Raw genomic sequence first — 20,488 nt, 5'->3', positions numbered from 1 at the left:
CTTTACAAAAGAAGACATACATGAGGCCAACAAGCATATGAAAAAATGCTCATCATCACTGGTCATTAGAGAAATGCAAATCAAAACTACATTGAGATACCATCTCACGCCAGTTAGAATGGCGATCATTAAAAAATCTGGAGACAATAGATGCTGGAGAGGATGTGGAGAAATAGGAACACTTTTACACTGTTGGTGGGAGTGTAAATTAGTTCAACCATTGTGGAAGACAGTGTGGCGATTCCTCGAGGACCTAGAAATAGAAATTCCATTTGACCCAGCAATCCCATTACTGGGTATATATCCAAAGGATTATAAATCATTCTACTATAAGGACACATGCACACGAATGTTCATTGCAGCACAGTTTACAATAGCAAAGACCTGGAACCAACCCAAATGCCCATCGATGATAGACTGGACAGGAAAAATGTGGCACATATACACCATGGAATATTATTCAGCCATAAAAAATGATGAGTTCGCGTCCTTTGTAGGGACATGGATGAACCTGGAAACCATCATTCTCAGCAAACTGACACAAGAACACAAAATCAAACATCGCATGTTCTCACTCATAGATGGGTATTGAACAATGGGAACCCATGGACACAGGGAGGGGAGCACTATACACTGGGGTCTGTTGGGGGGGTGGGGAGTTGGGGAGGGATAGCATGGGGAGAAAAGCCAGATATAGGTGAAGGGGAAGAAGGCAGCAAATCACACTGCCACACATGCACCTATGCAACAACCTTGCATGTTTTTCACATGTACCCCAAAACCGAAAATGCAATTAAAAAAAAAAAAGCACTGGAATTACAGGTTTGTATACTACATCTGGCCAAGATTAGTGGTTTAAAAATGCTTTAAGTTTTTGTGGGTACATAGTAGGTATATATATTTATGGGGTACATGAGATGTTCTGATACAGTCCTGCAATATGTAATAATCACATCAGAGTAAATGGAATACCCCTCACCTTAAGCATTTATCCTTTCTTTGTTTTACAAACAATTCGATTATGCTCTTTTCCTTTTTTCTTCTTTTTCTTTCTTTTTTTTTTTTGAAATAGAGTGTAGCTCTGTCTCCTGGGATGGAGTGCAGTGGTGCAATCTCAGCTCACTTCAACATCCACCACCAACCCCATCGCCCTTTCAAGTGATTCTCCAGCCTCAGTCTCCTGAGTAGCTGGGACTACAGGCATGTGCCATCAAGCCCTGCTAATTTCTGTATTTTTAGTAGAGACAGTGTTTCATCATGTTGGTCAGGCTGGTCTTGGACTCCTGACCTCATGTGATCATCCTGGCTTTGCCTCCCAAAGTGCTGGGATTACAGGCATAAGCCACCATGTCTGGTCTCTTTTAGCAATTTAAAAATATACAATAAATTATTGTTTACCATTGTCACTCTATTGTACTACCAAGTACCACATCTTTTTCATTCTAACTGTATTTTTGTGCCCATTAGTTATTCCTGTGCACTCCCTCCAGCCCACTACCATCCCCAGCCTTTGGTAACCATCATTCTACTCTCTATTTCCATAAACTCAATTGTTTTAATTTTTTGCACCCATAAATGACTGGGAGCATGCAGAATTTGTCTTTCTGTGTCTGGCTAATTTTAGTTAAAATAATGATCTCCAGTTCTACCCATGCTATTGCAAATAACAGGATTCTATTCTTTTTCATGGCTGTATAGTGTTCTATTGTGTATATGCACCACGTTTTCTTTGTCCATTCACCTGTTAATGGACACTTAGATTGCTTCCAAATCTTGGCTATTGTGAATAGTGTTGCAATAAATATAGAAATGTAGATATTTCTTTGATACACTGATTTGCTTTCTTTTGGGTATATACCCAAGCAGTAGAATTACTGTGTCACAAAGTAGCTCTCTTTTTAGTTTTTTGAGACCCTCCAAACCATTCTCCATAGTGGTTGCACTAATTTATATCCCCACCAACAGTGTACCAGTGTTCCCTTTTCTCTACATCCTCATTAGCATTAGTTATTGCCTGACTTTTGGATATAAGCCATTTTAACTGGGGTGGGATGATAGCTCATTGCCGTTTTAATTTGCATTTCTCTGATATCAGTGATGTTGAGCAACTTTTCATATACTCTTTTGCCATTTGTATGCCTTTTTTTGAGAAATGTCCATTCTGATCTATTGTCTCTTTAATCAAATTATTACAGTTTTTTTTTCTATTGATTTTGTTTCCTTTGAGCTCCTTATATACTCAAGGGTTATTAATCCCTTGTCAGATGGATTCAGGACTGGGTTTTGTCTTTATTTTACACTCAATTCTAAACCGTTAAATGCTGTCAAGTGGAGAAGTAACATATTTATATTGGAAGATGACTTTGTGTATTTGCTACCTATTGCTGTGTAACATACCAGCCAGGCATGGCAGCTCATGCCTGTAATCCCAGCACTTTGGGAGGCCAAGGCAGGCAGATCACAAGGTCAGGAGTTAGAGACAAGCCTGGCCAACACGATGAAACCTCGTCTTTACTAAAAATACAAAAATTAGCCAGGTGTGGTATCACACGCTTATAATCCTAGCTACTCAGGAGGCTGAGACAGGAGAATCACTTGAACTCTGGAGGTGGAGGTTGCAGTGAGCTGAGATCACATCACCACACTCCAGCCTAAGGGACAGAGTGAGACTCCATCTCAGAAAACTAACACACACACACACACACACACACACACACACACACGCACAAACAGCAAGAAAAAAACAACCCTAAGGTATAAAGTTACAATGATACTTATTAGTCTTCTCACAATTCTGGAGGCTGATTAGATTCACCTAGGCAGTTCTGGTTGAGGATGTGGTTGCTTTCAAACAGTATAGAGTTAGAATAGTCTCAAAAGTTACCTGCTCAAGTATCTCCTGGTTCCTGTGGGCTGTCAGCCAGGGCCTCAGCTGGGGATATCTGGTGGAATACCCACACATAAGCTCCCTACATGGTCTGGGCTTTCTCACAAATTGGTGAGTGGATTCCAAGTGCACCCATCCCAGGAAGGAGAGCCAAGTGGAAACAGTGTCATCTTTTATGACCTAACAATGGCAGGTCATGAGCAACACTTCCACTGTATTCTACTTACAGAAGCAGGGGACTAAGTTCATATTCAAGGGAAGAGATGACAAGTATAAAAAATTTGCAGACAACTATTCACAATAGTGAAGAGTTGGAATCAACCTGTTTCCTTCCATCAACTGAAAAAAGAATAAAGAAAATGTGGCAGCTGGGCATGGTGGCTCACACCTGTAATCCCAGCAATTTGGGAGACCAAGGCAGGTGGATCACCTGAGGTCAGGAGTTTGAGACCAGACTGGCAAACATGGCAAAACCCTATTTCTACTAAAAATACAAAAATTAGCTGGGTGTAGTGGTGTGCACCTGTAATTCCAGCTACTTTCGGGGGCTGAGGCAGGAGAATTGCTTGAACTTGGGAGGCAAACTTTTCAGTGAGCAGAGATTGCATCACTGCACTTGAGCTTGGGTGACAGAGTAAGACTCTGTCTCAAAAATAAATAAATAAATAAAAAATCAAAGTGAATCAGAGGATAAAATATCTACATTAAAGCAACTGAAAAAAGTTATGGAAATTAGAGATAGTAGTCTAACACTGGGTTGTCAGTTGGTGACCCAGAGTTAGAGAATCTAAAAAACCCAAAAAAGCAGGGCTGGGCATGGAGTCTCACACCTATAATCCCAGTGCTTTAGGGGACTAAGGTAGTAGGATAGCTTGAGGACAGGAGTTTGAGAAAAGCCTGGGCAACATAGGAAAACCCCATCTCTAGGAAAGTAACAAAAATTAGCCAGCTGTAGTGGTGCATACCTGTAGTCCTAGCTACGTGGGAGGTTGAGGTGGGAAGATATTTTGAGCCCAGAAGTTTGAGGCTGCAGTGAGCTATGAAGGCACCACTTTGTTCTAGAACCTGGGTGACAGAGCAAGGCCCTGTCTTGAAAGAAAGGAAGAAATTTAAGAATGAAAGTAGGGAGGGAGGGATGGAAGAGAGGGAGGGAAAGGAGAGAGAGTGAAAAAGAAAGAAGGAAAGGAAGGAATGCAGAGATAGAGAAGTACATAATCAGTAGTCAAAGGGCACACCATATACCTGGAAAAACTAATATGGAATGACTGGACTAGAGCCATCTGGCTAAGCTATTGAACTTAAATGATTTTTTAAAAAAGTACTCCACTGGCCTTTCAGCAGGAAAACATAATGCACATGTGAGAAGAACCTCCATCCAGCCTCAGACCTTCCCATAGCACCAGCCAGAACTAGATGACAATAGAGTCAGAAATTAAAGAAAGAACTAAAAAAAAGGAAAATGAATCAAGAATACTCTCCCAAGAAAGATGTCATTCAAGTATATACTCATTAAATAGAAACTCTCAAAAATGCACCAATTTCAAAAACACAGCAGCTGTGGGTGAAAATAGAAACTGTAGATTAAAAAGAATTATGACACTTTTATCTTTTTTCATAATTTTAATGAATGTTGAATGAAAAGATATCACTTGCACATAGGCATTTATCTGAAGTTCAGAAATGTTCCCACCTTACTTCAGCTTCTATTTCTTGAGCTTCTGTTGTATTAAGCAAAATGAAAGTTATATATATATTTAAACTAAAACACATATAAAATATGTAGTTATTTTTAATCCATTTGTTTAACTACCTATTTGCACAAAAAGAGTTTTGAATTAATTATCTATCACCTTTTTTTTTTTGTTTGATTGCTTTTTTGTTTTTGACACAGAGTCTCACTCTGTTGCCTAGGCTGGAGTGGAATGGTACAATCTTGGCTCACTGCAACCTCTGCCTCCCAGGTTCAAGCAATTCTTGCCCCTCAGCCTCTTGAGTAGTTGAGATTACAGGTGGCCACCATGATGCCCATCTAATTTTTTAATTTTTAGTAGATATGGGGTTTTGCCATGTTGACCAGGCTGGTCTCGAACTCCTGACTTCAAGTGATCTGCACACTCCAAAAGTGCTGGGATTGCAGGCATGAGATATCTTGCCCAGCCATATCACATAATGTTGAGTTATTTCTTGGTCATTGAAAATTTCATTATTTGTTACTTGCTTCTCTGTACTTCTCCCTCTCTCTCTCTCTCTCTCAGACAGGGTCTCACTCTGTTGCCCAGGCTGAAGTTTCAAACTCCAGGGTTCTAATGATCCACCTGCCTCAGCCTCCCGAGTAGTTGGTACTACAGGTGCACATTACCATAACTGGTTTTTAATTTTTTATAGAGATGGGATCTTGCCATGTTGCTGATTTTGGTCTCAAATTCCTGACTTCAAGTAATCTGCCCGCCTCAGCCTCCCAAAATGCTGGAATTACAAGTGTGAGCCATCCCACACCCAGCCTCTTTGTACTTTTCTACGGGACTTGGATTTTATATAATAATTACAAATAATTATTACAAGAGTCTTTATTATTCTAAACTTCTAAAAATTAAGCAGTGAATAAGAATGAGCTACAGAAAGTAGGATTTATTCAGCACCTATTATATACTAGATATTTTGCATATAGCGGACCACCTAATTGATATATCAAGGCAGAAATTATAATCTTTATTTTCCAGGTGACAAAACTGAGGTTTACAATTATTTCTTAACTCTAGAGTTAGACAGCTGCTGCCAAAACAAGTGCCCCTTCCAGCAGCCTGCCCCCTTCTGGTTTTATCAAATTCAACCCCCTACTTCTACCTCCACATCTGTGTGCAAGAATGTACACACACACACACACACACACATTTTTCTACAATATTCCATCTGCCTAGGCCAAGAACTTGTCTTGACAGAATGAAGGAATGTGTTCTCTTTCCGTGTCCACAAGGGGGCGTAGTTTTAAGGGCCAGAACTTGTCTTGACAGAATGAGGGAATGTGCTCTCTTTCCGTGTCCACAAGGGGGCGTAGTTTTTTTTTTTTTTTTTTTGAGACCGAGTTGCACTCTTGTTACCCAGGCTGGAGTGCAATGGTGCAATCTCGGCTCACTGCAACCTCCACCTACTGGGTTCAGGCAATTCTCCTGCCTCAGCCTCCTGAGTAGATGGGATTACAGGCACACGCCACCATGCCCAGCTAATTTTTTGTATTTTTAGTAGAGACGGGGTTTCACCATGTTCACCATGATGGTCTCGTTCTCTTGACCTCGTTATCCACCCGCCTCGGCCTCCCAGAGTGCTGGGATTACAGGCGTGAGCCACCGCGCCCGGCAGGGGCATAGTTTTAAGGGCCAGAACTTGTCTTGACAGAATGAGGGAATGTGTTCTCTTTCCGTGTCCACAAGGGGGCGTAGTTTTAAGGGCCAGAACTTGTCTTGACACAATGAGGGAATGTGTTCTCTTACTGTGTCCACAAGGGGGCATAGTTTTAAGGGCCAGAACTTCCTAGCACCATGCCCCCCTCCCATCTCTCTCCCTCTGGGAGATTTAACGGTTTATGTTTGAATTTCACGGGTGCAGGAAGAAACTAAGAGTCAATCACTCCAGCAGAAGTTCTAAGGAACCCGTTTCATTGGTCAGGGGTCTTAGAGAAGGTGGGTGTTCCTCCCAGGTTAAAAGTCCCCTCTTCCTCACCCCTTCGGACTCCATGTTTGAGTCCCCTTCCATGAATACCCTCTATTCCCTTCCACTCAGTGTGGAAGCTGCTTTCCTCTCCTGGATTCCATCTTTCTGGATTCTCTCACTCAGTGTGAGAGTTGGCTGTTTCTCTCTCCTTCTCCTGTTTTTCTCTCTTTTTAAATAAATCTACAAACACTTTGAGTCTGGCATTTACTGTGGTCCCCTCTCTCATTCTTGAGAGGGCAGGAGACCAAGAACATGGAGAAACATCCTCTCAGGGGAGCTGAGGGCACCCTGAACCCCTGAGCCCCAATATTACAAAACCTAATGCAATAACTATTTCCTGACCAAACCTGTTATTCAACATTGATATGATTTGGGAAATAGTTTCTGATTTCACACTGATGAGGGTCACACTGAGGTCTCAAGAGAAGTAATAATTACAAAGCATCCTAATCTATGTGAAAGGGTATGATATTAAGATATATCCAGCCCTTTGAGATGCTCTGCTGGAAGGGGATTGAGGTGCGAAGTACTATTGACTCACAGTCATCTTGGTCCATGGCCATTAATAATGATATTTTGTATGTCTTTTGTGTTTATGCTAAGGGTGGTTTCAACAGCTGGAAGAGGCTTATCAATTTCTAGGTATGGAAATATCTCTTTCACAATGTATATGTGGGAGTCTGTGTATGTTATGAAAATATATACACACATATATTCACATACAAATATATATACACATATATATTTATAGAATACTAATTAAGAGGTACATTCTTAATGATCCATGAAAAGAGAATGGCAGGCCAGGTGTAGTGGCTCACACTTTCACACTTGTGATCCCAGCACAGCAGGAGGTTGATGGAGGAGGATCACTTGAACCCAGGAGTTTGAAACTGGCCAGGGAAACATAGTGAGACTGTGTCTCTACAACAAATATAAAAATTAGATGGGCATGGCAGCTTGCACCTAGGGTCCTAGCTACTCAGGAGGCTGAGGTGGGAGGATGATTTAAGCCAAGAAGGCAGAGGCTGCAGTGATCCGAGATCACACCATTCCATTTCAGCCTGAAAGACAAAGCAGAAACTTGCCTCAAAAAAAAAAAAAAAAATTGGTATCCCAGAAAAATTTAAAATATCTATATATTCACAAATGTATATAATCATAGTATATTAATCAAAAAGTGAATTCTTAATACTTCATGGTAAGCAAATGACAGGCCACGGATGATGGCTCATGCTTGTAATCTCAGCACATTGAGGGGCCCAGGCAAAAGGATTGCTTGTATCCCAAAGTTTAAGACCAGACTGAGCAACACAGTGAGAACCAACCTCTCAAACAAAATCAGAAATTAGTCAGGGATGGTGGCATATGCCTGTAGTCTCAGCTACTCAAGATGATGACTTGGGAAAATCATCGGAGGCCAAAAGACCAAGGCTGCAGTGGAGCCATGATCACATGATGACACTCCAGCCCGGGTGACAGAGCAAGACCCTAACAAAAAAAAAGTTAACTGTAAAAAATATTAAAAAAGAAGACATGAAATGAGAAGCTACCACATCCAGGGCAAAGACAAACAGCCAAAGCAGAGGCCCATTCCCCTCCAAACCCCAGAAGACAAGAAAAATCATGAGACACTAAATAAAAGAGACATCACTGTAAAAAGACACAGGCAGAATTTACTACAAATCTGTCAAAACTACACTCACAAGGTTAAAAGGAGAGACAGGTGTTTAGCCAAGACACATGGCTAAAAAGTGAACAAATGAGATTCCAGGGAAGCTTTGGGCTTTTTGATGCTGTTGACCATCAAAGACCTATAGAGCTGGATCCAGAATTGGCCAGTGTGAGGCAACCGCAGGGCAGAAAAAACCACCATGAGGCAGGAGATGAACCTGGAGTGTCCACTAAGAGGCAGAAGACAAGCCTGGAGAGGCCATGGTGGGGCACAAGCTGGTATAAGAAATGCTGTCATGACAGAAAAGGTGAATCTTGAGAGGCAGACATGACACAGAGGATGGGGAGGAAGAGACCACTGTGAGTCAAATGAAAGGTCTGCAAAAATGGCTGAAAAACAGGTAGTAACAAGGCCAGAAAAGGCCCATACGGGGAATAGTTGGGCTGAAGAGCCTGTAGTCAAGCAGGAGCTGGGTCTGTCTGAGTAACTGAAGTCTACAGAGACTGCTGGGAGCTAGGTAGGAGCTGGGACAAATGTGGTTGTTGCCAGGCAGGAGTTGAGCCTGTACACCCAGTGGGGAGGAAGAGCTGGGCCTAGGGAGGCCACCATGAGGGAGGCAGAGGCTGAGCCTGGAGAGGCTGATGGGAGGCAGGAGCTGGGCTGAAGGAGGCCCCTGGGAGGCAGGAGCTGGCCCTGAAGGGGCCAACATCAGGAAGTTTGCACCCAGACAAGCTGCTGGGAGGGCAGGAGCTAGGCCTGGAGAGGCTGACTTCAGGGCCATTTGGGCCTGCCAAGGCCACTAGGAGGAGGCCAGAGCCAGGCTGAAAGAAGCTGATTTGAGGAAGTTTGGGGCCTGAAGATGCCATCGGAGGGCAGGAGCTGAGTCTCGAGAGGCCATCGTGAGGCATGAGCTGGGTGAGCCTGGAGAGCTTGACTTGAGGACATTTTGGGCCTACAGGCCACCAGGAGCTGGGCAGGAGCTGACTGAGTCTACAGAGGTTGTTGCAAGGTGAGGCAGGAGGTGGGCCTGTAGATGCAGCTGGGAGGAAGAGCTGGGCTCAGGACACCGGGAGGCAGCGCTTGGGCCTGGAGATGCCACAAGAGGCATGAGCTGGGCCTGGAGGGGCCGCCGAAAGACTTCCAAGAACTGGGCCTGGAAGGCCCCTGTGAAGAATGAGCTGGGCCTGCAGAGGCTACTGAGAGGCAGGAGCCTCTCTTGGCCTGGGGAGGCCATGGTGAGTCATGAGATGCACCTAAAGAGGCCCTTCAAAAGGCAGGAGCTGGGTTTGTCCACACTGCTGCCAGGTAGGGAGACAGGCAAGCCGGCAGGCAGAAATGGCCTGAGGAGGCTGATGTCGAGGGCAAGAGCTGGGCCTGGAGAGACTGTTGTCAGGCAGGAGCTGGGTCTCTCTGGTTCACTGGGAGGCCAAAGGTGGGCCTGGAAAGCCCAACTTGAGGAAAGCTGTGGCCTACAGAGGCTGCCGGGAGCTAGGCAGGAGCTGGGCCAAATGTGGTTGTTGCGAGGCAGGAGGTGGGCCTGTAGACACAGCTGGGAGGAAGAGCTGGGCCTGGAGAGGTCAACTTGGAAACATTCTGGGCCTAGAGAGGATGCCAGAAAGCCAATACTGGGCCTGGAAAGACCACTGGGAGGCACCAGTTTGGCCTAAAGAGGCCACTGGGAGGCCATTGCTGGGCCTGTACATACAGGCTGCTAAAAAGGCAGGAGCTAAGCCTGAGAGGAGGCCATGGTGAGGCCAGGAACTGGGCCTGGAGGGTCCACTGGGAGGCAGAGGCTGGGCCTGGAGGGGCCTACCACAGGCAGGAGCCAGGCCTGGAGAGGCCCACGAGAGGAAGCTTTGGGCCTGGAGAGGCCACGGGGAGGCAGGAGCTGGCCTGGGAGAGTCTGTCAGAGGCATGAGCTGGGCCTAGACACCTGGGCCAGTGCGAAGGAGGACCTGGGCCTACTACACTAAAGGCCAGTGTGAGGCCAGAGCTGGGCCTAGAGAGGCTACCAGAGGCATGAGCTGGGCCTGTGGATGCAGCTGAGAGGCAGGCAGGAACTTGGCCTGGGGAAGCCACTGCCAGGCAACAGCTGGTCCTGGGAAGGCTGCAGGGAGGCCAGAGCTGGGCCTGGAGAGGCCACTGTCAGGCAGGAGCTGGGCCTGTCAAGGCCACTGGGAGGCAGAAAGTAGGCCTGGAAAGCTCCACTTGAGGAATCTTTGGGCCTACAAAGGCAAGGCCACCAGGAGCTGTCCAGGAGCTGAGCCAAAAGAGGCTGTCATGAGGCAGGACTTGGGCCTGTAGACATGGCTAGGAGGAAAAGCTGGGCCTGGGGAGGCTGCCATGATTGAAGCAGAGGCTGAGCCTGGAGAGGCCGACTGGAGGCAGGAGCTGGCCCTGGAGGGGCGCACGTCAGGAAGTTTTGTGCCCAGACAAGCTGCCGGGAGGTCAGGAGCTGGGCCTTGAGAGGCTGACTTCAGGACCCTTTGGGCCTGCCGAGGCCACTGGGAGAAGGCAGCAGCCAGGCTGAGAAGCCAACTTAAGGACGTTTGGGGCCTGGAGAGACCATCGCAAGGCAAGGAGCTGAGGCTGGAGAGGCCACCGTGATGCATGAGCTAGGTGGGCCTGGAGAGCTTGACTTGAGGACCTTTTGGGCCTACAAAGGCTGCCAGGAGCTGGGCAGGAGTTGAGTCCACAGAGTTTATTGTTAGGCAGGAGGTGGGCCTCTCGATGTAGCCGAGAGTAGAGCTGGGCCCAGAGAGGACTCTGGGAGGCAGCACCTGGGCCTGGAGAGGCTGTGAGAGGCATGAGCTCGGTCCAGAGAGGCTGCCAAAAGTCTCAAGAAGTAAAGTGTGGGTCCTGTAGAGGGTGTTCTCAAGCTAAAGCTGGGCCTTTACATGCCACTGGGAGACAGATGTTTGGCCTGGAGAGGTGAACTTAAGGACAATTTTGGCCTATAGTTGTTGATGGCAAATTGGCAGGTGCTGGGCCAAAAGAGGTTTTTATGAGGCACCAGGTGTGACTGTATAGTCAGCTAAGACATTTAGTTGTACCTGGAGAAGACTCTGTGAGGCAGAGACTGGGTTTTTAGAGGCCAATGGGAGGCAGGATCTGGGCCAGGAGAGGCCAACTTAGGAAGGATTTGGGTGTTTAGAGGCCACCAGGAGGCAGTAGGTGGGCCTAGAGAGGCTGACTTGAGGAAGTTTTTGGCCTGGAGATGCCATTCTGGGACAAAAGCTGCATCTGGAGATGCTATTGTGAGGCATAAGCTTTGCGTAGAGAGGCCAGTGTGAGGCAGGACCTGGGCCTATCTAGGCTGCCAGGGGACAGGGAGCAACTTGACCAGGGAAGGTTGCCATGAGGCAAAAGCTGGGTCTGGAAAGGCGCCTGTGAGGCATGAGCTTGGCCTAAAGGGGCCATTGGGTGGCAGGAACTGGGCATATAGAGGCTGCTGAAAGGCAGAAGGTTGACTTGGTGGGGCCACAGTGAGGCAGATGCTGGGCATGAAGTCTGCTGTGAGGCAGAGGTTAGGCCTGTAGAGGCAGATGGGAGCAGAAGCTGGGCCTGGAAAGGCTGCTGGCTTGCAGTAGCTTTGCCTGGGGAGGCTACCAAGAGGCATAAGCTGGGCCTAAAGAGCTCAGTGTGAGGCAAGTGCTCAGTTGGAGTGGCCAACTTCTGGAAGATTCCAGCCTGGAGAGCTTGTTGTGGGGCAGGAGCTGGGCCTGTCAAGGCTGCTGAAAGGTAGAAGCTTGGCCTACAGGCATTGTGGTGAGGCAGATGCTGGGCCTGGAGAGTCTGCTGTGAGGCAGAGTTTGGGCCTGTAGAGGCCGATAGGAAGGATTTGGACCTGGAATGGCAGACTTGAGAAAGTTGTCTGGTGAGGCTGATATGCAGGAACCGGGCCTGAAAAGGCCATTGAGAGGCAGGAGCTGTGCCCAAAAAAGGCCAACTTGAGGAAGTTTTGGTCCTGGAGAGCCTGTCAGGGGACAGGAGCTGGGCCTGCAGATGCCACTGTGAGCTGGGCCTAATAAGGTTAGTGTGAGGCAGGACCTGGGCCTGTCGAGGCTGCCAGGAGGTGGGTAAAAACTTGTTCAGGGAAGACCTCCATGAGGCAAAAGCTGGGCCTGGAGAGTCCACTGGGAGACAAGAGCTGGGCTGGAGAGGCCACTGTCACTCAGGAGCTGGGCCTGTCCAAGCCATTAGGAGGCTGAAGGTGGGCCTGGAGAGCTTGACTTGAGGCAGTTTTTGGCTTAAAAAGGCCACCAGGAGCTAGGCAGGAGCAGAGCCAAAAGAGGTTGTTGTGAGGCAGGCGATGGCCTTCTAGGCACAGCTGGGAGGAAGAGCTCAGCCTTGAGAGGCCCACTAGTGGACAGTTTGGGCCCAGATAAGCCACCCAGAGACAGGAGCTGGGACTAAAGAGGCCATTGGAAGGGAGGAGCTGGGCCTGTACCAGCTGCTGGCAGGCAGAAGTTGGGCCTCAAGAGGCCACTGTAAAACAGAAGCTGGGTCTTGGAAGGTGGTCGTAAAGCAAAATCTGGCCCTTGGGAGGATGATGAAAGTCAGGAGCTGGGCCTGATTAGGCTGACTTGAGGAAGTTCTAGGCCTGGAGAGAAGGCTGGGAGGCAGGGGCTGGACCTAAAGAGTCCACTGTAATGATGAACCTGGGCCTGTGGAGGCTGCTGTGAGGCAGTAGCCTCATCTGCAAAGACAACCATGAGGCTGGATATGGACTTAAATGGACCATTGTGAGCTATAAGCTTGGCCTATAGAGGCCAACTGGAAAAATTTCTAGGCCTGGAGAGGCTGCTGGGAGGTAGGAGCACAGCCAAAATATTCAAGCACATTACATTTATTGGGCACTTTATTTCCATTATTATGTTGTGATATATAATGAAATATAGAACTCACCATAATATAGAATTAGTGGGCATGTTAAGCTTGTTTTTCTGCTACTAGATGGTCCCATTTGAGTATGATCGGAGAAAGTGACAAATCATTCAGCATTAGATTCTCACAGGGACCGTGCAACTTGATCCCTCGCATGCCTGGTTCACAATAGGGTTCGTGCTCCTAAGAGAATCTAATGCTGTTGCTGATCTGAGAGAAGACGGAGGTCAGGCAGGAATGTGAGCAACAGAGAGTGGCTGTAAATACACATGAAGCTTCCCTCACCAGACACCACTCACCTCCTGCTGTGTGGGTCCTTACAGTTCCATGGATCAGGGGTTGGGCACCCCTGCTCAAGTATATCCACTGGCATTTCATCACAATCAACAGTAAGTAGTAGCCTGAGTCATGATAAGGTCACTCCCCAAAATCACCAGCATCCCATTTCCCATTGGCAAGAAGCTCAGCACTGCCCCTTAGATAACCAAACCTATGCCCAAATCCCATCTGCGTGGGTCTATCTCCTGGGACCCTTCCTAGCATCAACTCTGTATTAGTCAGAGTCCAATCATGAGACATAAACCACTCAAAAATTTAAAGTGGTAAAATTTATTACAGAGAATTATTCATTATTAACAGGGGAACAGCATAATGACAGATTGGCTAGCATAAAGTAAAGAGAACTCTAGAGCGTATGTAGGACTAGCCAAGGCCAGGCATGGTGGCTCATGCCTGAAATTCCAGCAACTTAAGACACCAATACAGGAGGATTACTTGAGGCAGGAGCTAGAGACCAGCCTGGGAAACACAGCGAGACTCTGTTTCTATCCAAAAAAAGAAAAAAGTTAGCTGGGTGTGGAGGTGCGCATTGGCAGTCCCAGCTACTCAGGAAGCTGAAGAGGGAGGGTAGTTTGAGCCTGGGAGGTCAAGGTTGCAGTGAGTTATGATTATGCCACTACAGTCAAGCCTGGGTGACAGAGCAAGGCCCTGTCTCAAAGAACAAAACAACAAAGACAACCATTTACAGACAAAAAAGAAATAGAGCTAATAAGCTAAGATAAGGAAAGATGTTGAAATGTGACAAATAAATAAAGCAACATGAGGTCTTTTATCTATTTAAAATAATTAAAAAAAATGTATTAAATTATAATGCTATGTGCTGGCAAAGGTAGAGTGAAATGGGCACTTTCTTATACTATGGGGGATGTTTACATTGTATATAAGCCTTCCAAGGTAAAGCTTGGCAATTTTTAAAAATAATAGAGACAGTATTTCACCATACTGCTGGCCTCAAGCAATCCTCCTGCCTTAGCCTCCCTCCTTAGCCTTAGTGCTGGGATTATAGATGACAGGCATCCAAAACCTTGTCAATTTATATCAAGGCCAATGAGAATGTCCATTCATCATCACTCACAGTAACCTTACTTCTGGAAATACCTGGGGAGACAATTCAATCTAAACAAAAGGTCATCTGCACAAACAGTGAAAATCTGAGAATAATTTAACACAGAGTAGGTAAGTGAAGATCAGTTAATGTTAGCTGCTAGTTTTTTGTTGTTTTGAGACAGGGTCTCTGTCACCCAGGCTGGAGTGCAGAGGCCTGATTATGACTCACTGTAGTCTCAGCTTCCCTGGACTCAAGTAGCTAGGACTACAGGCGCATGCCACCACACTAGGCTAATTCATGTACTTCACTGTAGGGATGGTGACTTCCTTTGTTACCACAGCCTGTCTCAGACTCTTGGCCTCAGGCAATCCTCCTGCCTCAGCCTCCCAAAGTGTTGCGATTACTGGTGTGAGCCACTACACCTGGCCAGCTGCTACTTTAATTGTTAATATTCCACTCAATTAAAAATTATTTGGCATTAAAACTATCATTTTCAAGGCTATGGAACAATATGTGTCCTACAGCATAATTATAAAAACATATACAGTCATCCCTCAGTATAAAGAGAAGATTAGTTCCAGCCCCACATCTCAGCATACACCAAAATTCATGCATACTCACATTTCACAGTCAGCCCTCTGGAATCCATGTACAGAAAAAGTCCAAATATTGGTTGGACATAGTGGCAAACACCTGTAGTCTGAGACATTTGGGAAGCTGAGGTGGGAGGATCACTTGAACCTCGGAGATTATGGCTGTAGTCAGCTATGATAGCACCACTGCTCTCTAGCCTGAACAACAGAGCAAGACCTTGTCTCAGAAAAGCAAACAAACAAACAAAAAAAACAGGTTAGAAATTGTGATGAGGTCTGTTGAGGAAAATCACATATAAGCAAAGTAGAAATTAATGAAGCAAATGTTGATAAATTAGTACAACTGACTTTCTGAAGTTTCTGACAATAAAGGTAAGAAAAATGCAAAACACAGAGACAGAGCATAAAAAAAGAAATTAGGGAAGTATTCTATGTGAATAACAGGATGACTCAGGCCATGTTTGTGCAGCAGCAGTATGTCACGATATGACATACCTTGGAGAGAAGTTAACAAATGAGGAAGTTGATAAAAATGATCAGAGGATCAAACTACTGATGGTGATAGTTAAGTAATCCATGAAGAATCTCCATAACTGATATCAGAAAAGTGGGAATATTATAGTGTGTGTTGAAGTTTCTGTACAACATTGTTTATTTGCCTTTTGTTTGTTTGTAAAAAATGTATCTACTAAAAGTTTTCCTTGCTGTCAAAAGAATATGTGGGAATAAATCATTACAATTGATTCTTTTTTTTTTTTTTTTTTTTTTTTTTTTTTACTATTATCTTCCTGCCATCATCCCGCAGCTTTACTTAGAAATTTTTATTTTTTTAGAAAATTGAACAAGTGCTTATTGTGGTGGATCATATCTCTAGGATGGGAGGTGGAGGTGGAAGGGTCACTCGAGGCCAGGAGTTTGACACCAGCCTGACCAACAAAGTGAGATCCCATGTCTATGAAAAAGTTTAAAAATTAACCAGGTGTCATCATGTATACCTACAGTCCCAGCTACTCAGGAGGCTGAGGCAGGAGGATCCTTAGCCCAGGAGTTCAAGCCTGAAGTGAAGCTACAGTGGTGCGATCACACCACTGTACTCCAGCCTAGGTGACAGAGCAAGATCTCATCTCCTACAACAAAAAACAAAGAAAGAAAACAGACCAAGTAGCAAGTTGTATGTGGTTTACTCTGAATATTTCTAAACTAGAAGTTCTAAATCTTTTGGGGTCTAGCATCCCTTTACATTTTTTAACTTTATATAAGATCTCTAGGACTTTTTCTTTATATGAATAATTATATTAAAGTTAAAAAAAGGACAAAATTTTAAAAATATTTTTATTCATTACATATTAATAATAAAACAATGACATGTTGATATAACTAATATAAAGCAAAAAACTTAAAATATTTATTATTCATTACATATTAATAATAAAATTGGCTGGGCATGGTGGCTCATGCCTATAATCCCAGTTCTTTGAGAGGCCAACGTGGGCAGACCACATGAGGTCAGGATTTTGAGACTAGCCCTCCAACATGGTGAAACCCTGTCTCTACTAAAAACATAAAATTAGCCAGGTGTGGTGGCAGACACCTGTAATCCCAGCTACTCGGGAGGCTGAGGCAGGAGAATTGCTTAAACCCGGGTGGTGGAGGTTGCAGTGAGCCACGATCGTGCCATTGCACTCCAGCCTGGGTAACAAGAGTGAAACTCCATCTTAAATAATAATAATAATAAAACCATTCATTACATGTTGATATAATACTTTTTTTTTTGAAAGTCTCAGTCTTTCACTGAGGCTGGAGTGAAGCAGTGCAATGTCAGCTCACTGCACCCTCTGATCCCCAGGTTCAAACCATTCTCCTGCCTCAGCCTCTGAAGTAGCTTGGATTACAGGTACCCTCTATCATGTCTGGTTAATTTTTGTATTTTTTTTAGTAGAGATGGTGTTTGGCCATGTTGGCAAAGCTGGTCTTGAACCCCTGACCTCAGGTAATCCACCCGCCTTGTCCTCCCAAAGTGTTGGGATTGCAGGCATAAACCACCATGCCCAGCCCGATTAATATATTTTTAAAAACACTGATTAGTAAGGCAATAGCACTGGACAGGGGTCTCCTCATTTCCAGTGATAAAAAACCCACTGCACGGCTCTGAAGTAGCAACAGCTGCAGAACCAAAGGGCTCTGACTTGAGATTTCATTATTTTATTTGTATTTCTATTTGCATTGTGAGACAAAATCCTGCTCTGTCACTCAGGCTGGAATGCAGTTGTGCACTTATAGCTCACTGCAGCCTCAACCTCCTGGGCTCATGCCATCTTCCTGCCTCAGCTCCCCAGTGCTGTTTCTACAGTTGAGTGGCTCCATACCTGGCTATTTTTTTTTTTTTAAGTTTTTGTAGAGTGAGGAGTCTTGCTATGGTGCCCAAGCTGGCCTCAAACTCTCTACCTCAAGAGATCTGCCCACCTAAACTTCCTGTGTAGCTGAGATTACAAATACACATCAACATGCCTAGCTACATTTTTTTATTTTATTAAATTTTGAAAAATATTTTTGTAGCAAGGAGGTCTTGCTATGTTGCCCAGGCTGGTCTTGAAATCCTGTCCTTAAAAGATACTCCCATCTCTGCTTCCCAAACAGCTGGGACTACAGGCATGAGCCACTGCATTGAGCCTGAAGAGATTTCTTTAATCTAGCATCCCATACTTGATAAGATTGGGAAAGGCAGTAGTGTTTTTTTAAAAAAGTGCTTAATAATAGAATAAGAATCAAACTAAACCTTGACCCCTGCCTTCTCTCACACCCCACATCCAGTCTGTCAGGAAATTCTGTTGACTGTCTTCAACATGTACTGAAGATCCCCACCCAGCAACTCCCTGGCCTCCTCCCCTACTTCTCTCCTCTGACCATCTCTCATCACTGCCATGACCTTGGTCAGGACCACTATCATCTCCTACCTGGATGCTGCCACAGTCTGGCCCCCATGCTTCTACCCAAATCTTTCCACAATCTTTCTCAACTAAGCAGTCAGAGAATGCTTTTAAATTGGGAGACAGATCATGTCGCCTCTCTGCTCAGAAACCTCCTGCAGTTCCCATCTCAAAGTAAAAGCCAAAGACCCAGCAATAACCTCCCAGGACTTACAAGATGTGTACTGATCCCTGCCCAGCAACTCCCTGGCTTCCTCCCCTAATTCTCTCCCTGTCTCCTTCTGCTCCACTGGCCTCCTTCCAGAGGCTCAGACACATTGAAGACACTATTCTGTTGTTTCTGAATACAATGCTCTTCCCTCAGCACCTTGGCCAGCTCCTTCCCCTCCTTCAAGTCTTTGCTCAGTTTTCACTTAGGAGGCCACCCCTGACCAGTCTATTTAACATTGTCATCTGTCCCCATTCCCACCATGTTGATTTTTTCTTTCTTTCTTTTTCTTTTTTCTTTTTTTTGGAGACAAGATCTCACTCTGTCACCAAGGCTGAAGTGGAGTGGTGCAATCACAGCTCACTGCAACCTCAAATTCCCAGGCTCAAGCAATCCTCCCACCTCAGTCTCCCTAGTAGCTGGAACTATAGGTGCATGCCATCATGATTGGCTTATTATTTTATTTTATTTTGAAATGGAGTTTCATTCTTCTTGCCCAGGCTGGAGTGCAATGGTGCAATCCCAGCTCACTGAAACTTCCACCTCCCAGGTTCAAGTGATTCTCCAGCTTCAGCCTCCCAAGAAGCTGGGATTATAGGTGTGTGCCACCATGCCTAGCTAATTTTTGTATTTTTAGTAGAGATGGGGTTTTGCCGTGTTGGCCAGGCTGGTCTCAAACTTCTGACCTCAGGTGATCCGCCCTCCTCAACCTCCCAAAGTGTCGGGATCACAGGAGTGAAGCACTGAGCCAGCCAGTTTTATTTTTTGTAGAGACAGGGTCTCCTATGTTGCCCAGGCTGGTCTTGAACTCCTGGCCTCAAGTAATTCTCCTGCCTGGATTCCTAAAGTGCTGGGATTACCAGCATCAGCCACCATGCTTGGCTTCATGTTCATTTCTTCTTGCTGCTGCAACAAACTACTCTACATTTAGTTGCTTAAAACACCACATATCTACCATCTGATACTTCTGGGGGTCAGAAGCTCAAACTAGATCTATTAAGGCTAAAGTTAAGGTATCAGCAGGGCTGTATTCCCTCTAGAGGCTCTAAAGTCTTCCCTTGGCTTTTCCAGCTTCTAGAAGCCACCCCCATTCTTTGGATCATGGCCCCTAAATCCATCTTCAAAGCCAGAAATGAAGCATCTTCAAATCTACCTCTCTGACCTCTGCTTCCATCACCACATCTCCTATTCCAATTCTGACTCTCCTACCCTCTTTCTTTTATAAAGATCTTTGTGATTGCTGGGCACGGTGGCTCCTACCCAAATTCAAACACTTTGGGAGGTCAAGGTAGGAGGAATGCTTCAGGCCTGGAGTTTGAAACTAGCCTGGACAACATGGTGAGACTCCACCTCTACAAAAGTATAAAAATAAATATTAGCTGGACATGGTGGTGTGCACCTGTAGTCCCAGCTACTTGAGAGGCTGAGTTGAGATGATTGCTTTAGCTCAGGAGTTTGAGATCAGTCTGGGAGACATAACTAATTGCATCTCTACACAAATGAGCTGGGCATGGGTGACGTGCATGTGTAGTCCTAGATACTTGGAAAGCTGAGGTGGGAAGATCGCTTGAGCTCAAGAGGTCAAAATTATAGTGAGCTATGATCACATCACTGTGCTCCAGCCTGAATGACACAGGGAGGTTCTGTCTCAAAAAAAGAAAAGAAATACATATTTGGTCTCTGTACCTGGTTCCTGGCACAGAGCTTCTAAAGTTTACAAAGACCTCAGTGCTAGAGGTGATAGGAGCATCTTTAACTTTAATATTTGATCTTGGTCCCAGCTATCTAACACAAGACCCTCTAAGAACTTTGGGATCTCCAGCATGATAAGAATGCATTTCAGGATGTGGCTGAAATGACTGGGTGGCTGCATGCTCCTAGATTTCTTCAGGAGGAGGGCTCATTGACAGAGGAAGCAGCCACATGAGTAGAGGCTTGAAACTTTCAGCCTCACCCACTGAACTCCAGAAGGGAAGAGGGGCTGGAGACTGACTTAATCACCAAAGGCCAAAGATTTTATCAATCATACTTGTGTAACAGAGCCTCCATAAACACCCTGAACAACAGGGTTTGCAGAGCTTCTGGGTGGCTAAACACAGGATGTGCTGGGAGGGTGGCATGTTCAACAGAGGGCATGGAAGCTCTGTGTCCCTCGCCACTTACCTTCCCCTGGGCTTGCTTCTTTTCTTTGTTTCTTTTCTTTTCCCTTTCTTTCT

General features: G+C 45.5%; 1 pseudogene; it reads right to left on the bottom strand.

Moving 5' to 3' along the window:
• Nucleotides 1-11,450: 11,450 nt before the first annotated feature.
• On the bottom strand, nucleotides 11,451-13,530 carry LOC135271789 (uncharacterized; annotated as a pseudogene).
• Nucleotides 13,531-20,488: the final 6,958 nt, after the last annotated feature.

This window comes from Aotus nancymaae, unplaced genomic scaffold (assembly GCF_030222135.1).
Source record: "Aotus nancymaae isolate 86718 unplaced genomic scaffold, 86718_ANA_hifiasm-v0.15.2.pri h1tg000090l, whole genome shotgun sequence".
Lineage (NCBI taxonomy): Eukaryota > Metazoa > Chordata > Mammalia > Primates > Aotidae > Aotus > Aotus nancymaae.
The sequence above is the reverse complement of the archived record's forward strand: the minus strand, read 5'-3'. Positions and strand labels throughout refer to the sequence as shown.